This window comes from Dendrobates tinctorius, unplaced genomic scaffold (assembly GCF_039654945.1).
Source record: "Dendrobates tinctorius isolate UK_male_01 unplaced genomic scaffold, ASM3965494v1 ptg000178l, whole genome shotgun sequence".
In the NCBI taxonomy this organism is placed as follows: domain Eukaryota; kingdom Metazoa; phylum Chordata; class Amphibia; order Anura; family Dendrobatidae; genus Dendrobates; species Dendrobates tinctorius.
The window spans coordinates 1,727,321-1,731,953 of NW_027361845.1; the positions used below are offsets into that span (position 1 = coordinate 1,727,321).

The 4,633-nt window shown below is 42.1% G+C and overlaps 2 non-coding genes across 2 annotated transcripts; one reads left to right on the plus strand and one right to left on the minus strand.

Moving 5' to 3' along the window:
* Window positions 1–260: 260 nt before the first annotated feature.
* TRNAL-AAG (transfer RNA leucine (anticodon AAG)) lies at window positions 261–342 on the minus strand. Its single transcript has one exon. It is a non-coding gene; the product is annotated as a tRNA-Leu (tRNA).
* Window positions 343–3,999: 3,657 nt separating this feature from the next.
* Window positions 4,000–4,071, plus strand: TRNAP-UGG (transfer RNA proline (anticodon UGG)). The gene has a single exon. It is a non-coding gene; the product is annotated as a tRNA-Pro (tRNA).
* The last annotated feature ends 562 nt before the right edge of the window (window positions 4,072–4,633 follow it).

Consider the following 4,633-nt stretch of genomic DNA (forward strand, 5'->3'; position numbering starts at 1 on the left):
AGTGAACCTGCTACTAAATAATTCCTTAAAAAAAACTCTGTGCACACAGCCTATGTCTGTGAGTTCTATGTGGCTATACTGCCACCTACTGGAGGACCGATGCATAAACATGAAAAATACTAAATATAGATTGTAGATATATCTGATCACTTTTGTACCAAAGTTAATAATTGAGTAAGGCATATTCTAATCATAACTATGTATGAATATCATACACTGAAATATGATCAGTTACTGTAAATATTGATATAAAACAACTCTGGCAGCGGTGGGATTCGAACCCACGCCCCCGAAGAGACTGGAGCCTTAATCCAGCGCCTTAGACCGCTCGGCCACGCTACCTGTTGTTAGACTCATATTTTGTGTGTTGTGGTGTAAAATAAAGATAATTTGCTGTTGAATCTGTATTCACTGAACTCGTATGATCGCTCCTCACTGCACCTCCTCCCAGTGTTCAGTACAAGCTGCAGCGCATGGTGTTTTTTTGCCATTGTAATCGGATTGTAATCAGAAGGATTTATTACCACCTAGAGGATAGATGACAGTATAATAACTGTAGGTAACACTCCCGTAGGACCACAGTCGGATGACATCTGACTGGGTCAGAAGGGAAAAGGTGTAGAAACTGTTTATATTTCTCCCAGTGCGATAAAAACCGATGAGCAGAGGTGTAACGATTGTGGTCGCAGAGATTGCTACCGGCCTGTGAGGGTGGGGGGGACACCGATGCCAACTCAAACTTCAACTGGTTTGGACGCACGATCAGCTAAAGTGCATGGTGGCGCAGACACCAGCAACATCTGTGGCTGCAATACACGCTGCCGGCCAATCAGAGGTTGGAAGCTGATGTCGACGTTCACATGATTGAAGATGCATGGCTGTGACGACAGGCGCTCCCGTCGCTTGCATGCTGAAGGTAGCATTGGCTCCAGAAGAAGAGTCTGTGTGATGGGGGAGCGGAGGGCAGGTGAGTATAATCATTTATTTCTTTGCATTAAAGAACAGCAGCAGAATGGGGGACATATATACCAAGATGGTCCCAGGACGGGGGCTATATATACCAGCAAAGGGCCCGGGATAAGAGACAAATGTACCAGGAAGGGGAGCATATATATATCAGGATGGAGGATATAGGGACATATATACCAGGAAGGAGGAAATATATACAGTCATGGCCAAAAGTTTAGAGAATGAAACAAATATTATATTTTCACATGATCTGCTGGCCTCTGGTTTTTATGTGTGTTTGTCAGATGTTTTTATCACATACAGAAATGTAATTGCAATCATATTATGAGTAACAAAAGGTTATATTGACAGTTAGAATGAGTTAATGCAGCAAGTCAATATTTGCAGTGTTGACCCTTCTTCTTCAGGACCTCAGCAATTCTCCCTGGCATGCTCTCAATCAACTTCTGGATCAAATCCTGACTGATAGCAGTCCATTCTTGCAAAATCAATGCTTTTATTTTGTCTGAATTTGAAGGTTTTTGTTTGTCCACCCGTCTCTTGATGATTGACCACAAGTTCTCAATGGGATTAAGATCTGGGGAGTTTCCAGGCCATGGTCCCAAAATCTCTATGTTTTGTTCCCTGAGCCATTTAGTTATCACCTTTGCTTTATGGCAAGGTGCTCCATCATGTTGAAAAAGGCATTGTTGATCACCAAACTGCTCTTGGACGGTTGGGAGAAGTTGCTCTTGGAGGACATTCTGGTACCATTCTTTATTCATGGCTGTGTTTTTAGGCAAGACTGAGAGAGAGCCCATTCCCTTGGCTGAGAAGCCACCCCACACATGAGTGGTTTCAGGATGCTTGATAGTTGGCATGAGACAAGACTGGTGGTAGCGCTCACCTGGTCTTCTCCGAATAAGCCATTTTCCAGATGTCCCAAACAATCAAAAAGGGGATTCATCAGAGAAAATGACTTTACCCCAGTCCTCAGCAGTCCACTCCCTGTACCTCTTGCAGAATATCAGTCTGTCCGTGATGTTTTTTCTGGAGAGAAGTGGCTTCTTTGCTGCCCTCCTTGAGACCAGGCCTTGCTCCAAGAGTCTCCGCCTCACAGTGCGTGCAGACGCACTCACACCTGCCTGCTGCCATTCCTGAGCAAGCTCTGCACTGCTGGTAGCCCGATCCCGCAGCTGAAACACTTTTAAGAGACGGTCCTGGCGCTTGCTGGTCTTTTTTGGGTGCCCTGGAGCCTTTTTGGCAACAAGGGAACCTCTCTCCTTGAAGTTCTTGATGATGCGATTGATTGTTGACTGAGGTGCAATCTTTCTAGCTGCGATACTCTTCCCTGTTAGGCCATTTTTGTGCATTGCAATGATGACTGCACGTGTTTCTTTAGAGATAACCATGGTTAACAGAAGAGAAACAATGATGCCAAGCCACAGCCTCCTTTTAAAGTGTCCAGTGGTGTCATTCTTACTTAATCATGACAAATTGATCTCCAGTCCTGTCCTCAACACCCACACCTGTGTTAATGGAGCAATCACTGAAACTATGTCAGCTGGTCCTTTTAAGGCAGGGCTGCAAAGATGTTGAAATGTGTTTTGGGGGATAAAGTTAATTTTCTAGGCAAATATTGACTTTGCAAGTAATTTCTGTTAAGCTGATCACTCTTTATAACATTCTGGAGTATATGCAAATTGCCATTAGAAAAAATGAAGCAGTAGACTTTGTAAAAATTAATATTTGTGTCATTCTCTAAACTTTTGGCCATGACTGTATACCAAGATGAGAGATAGATACATACCAGGATGGAGTTCATATATACCATGATGGGGAAATATATATACCAGGATGGGGGAAATATATATACCAGGATGGGGGACACATATACCTGGAAGGAGAATATTTGCTGCTAAATTTCCCTCCTTCCTATTTATCAGTAATGAAATATGCAGCAAAATCCACATTACACTTGCTGATTTGTTTCAAAATTACAGAGGATTTCTCTTGGGAAAATCCACCTCAGAGATCAGGCACAGAGATCTTTACAGCTCATTTGCCTACAAGAAAAAAATGTTGATTTCTCAGAAACCATTCATCAGACCTCAAGATATTTTATATTCCGCTTCCTATGGCCTGCGTGCCCATATATACCACTTAAGAGAGTTGATCCTACTGACAGAAAACCTTTAAGGCTCGTTAGTGGAGCACAAGTCTTAATGCATCGAGCACAGCCCAGAGCCTCCCACATTACCAGCTTAGGCCTGTTTCACAAATCAGTCGTTTTGGTCAGTCAAAATCCGCCAAAATGGTGGATAGCAGATCCGTTCCTGTACTGACCACAACGTTTGTCACCGGACCGTTATTTTAACGGATCCGTCAAAGGAAGAATTTTAAAGGAACCGCTGCGAGAGAGAGAGAGAATTTTTCAGCCGCTAGAACAGAGATTAGGGTTAAATTTGCAGCTGAGTGAAGTCTTTCGGACATGCGCAGTGAGAACTGCGGATCCTGCCGCCCGAAAAAACGTTTCATGGTCCGTTCGGGCATGTTGGCGGACATCAAAATTTTGGCGGATCCGCAAAAAAACGGTAATGCAACTTAATGGGAAAAAAAAGATCCACCAAAAAAAATGGCGGATCCGTTTTTTTTGCAAAACGGGGGATTTTGACTGATGGACACAAATGGATGTGTGAAACAGGCCTTAGATACACAGCAGTGTACTTCTAGGGATAAAGAAAAATATCACGGACCCCTGAAAAAAGCTTCTCCCAAAACCTGCTTTTAACTCAGGAAGATTTCTTCTTTTGAGGAGGTGGGAGACTAGATGTGGTTTGAGTATGACCTTAAAAATGGCCAATGACTCCAGCTGAAAGTTGTGACTTCGTTATATTCAGTGAGGTGCAACAGGTGCCATAATGTCCTGTGTATGAGAAATCCGGGACTGATTGTGGGTACTGAGGAAAAAGTTCATGATGAGTCAGGTACAGAACAGGTGACTGACAGCTGTGCAAATACAAGTAAGAAGATCTGTGAACAGTTCCAGTTGGCTCGTTGGTCTAGGGGTATGATTCTCGCTTTGGGTGCGAGAGGTCCCGGGTTCAAATCCCGGACGAGCCCAAGTTTTGTACAGTTGCAACGAAAATCATACCTTTTCTGCATTTCTGTTATTTCCTTCTACATACAAATCAGTATAGTACATAAGAGGAGTATAGTAGTTATATTCTTGTACATAGGGGCAGTATTATAGTAGTTATATTTTTGTACATAGGGGGCAGTATTATAGTAGTTATATTCTTGTACTTAGGGGCAGTATTATAGTAGTTATATTCTTGTACATAGGGGCAGTATTATAGTAGTTATATTCTTGTACATAGGAGCAGTATTATAGTAGTTATATTCTTGTACTTAGGGGCAGTATTATAGTAGTTATATTCTTGTACATAAGAGCAGTATAGTAGTTATATTCTTGTACATAGGGGCAGTATTATAGTAGTTATATTCTTGTACATAGGGGACAGTATTCTAGTAATTATATTCTTGTACATAGGGGCAGTATTATAGTAGTTATATTCTTGTACATAGGGGGCAGTATTATAGTAGTTATATTCCTGTACATAGGAGCAGTATTATAGTAGCTATATTCTTGTACACAGGGGCAGTATTATAGTAGTTATATTCT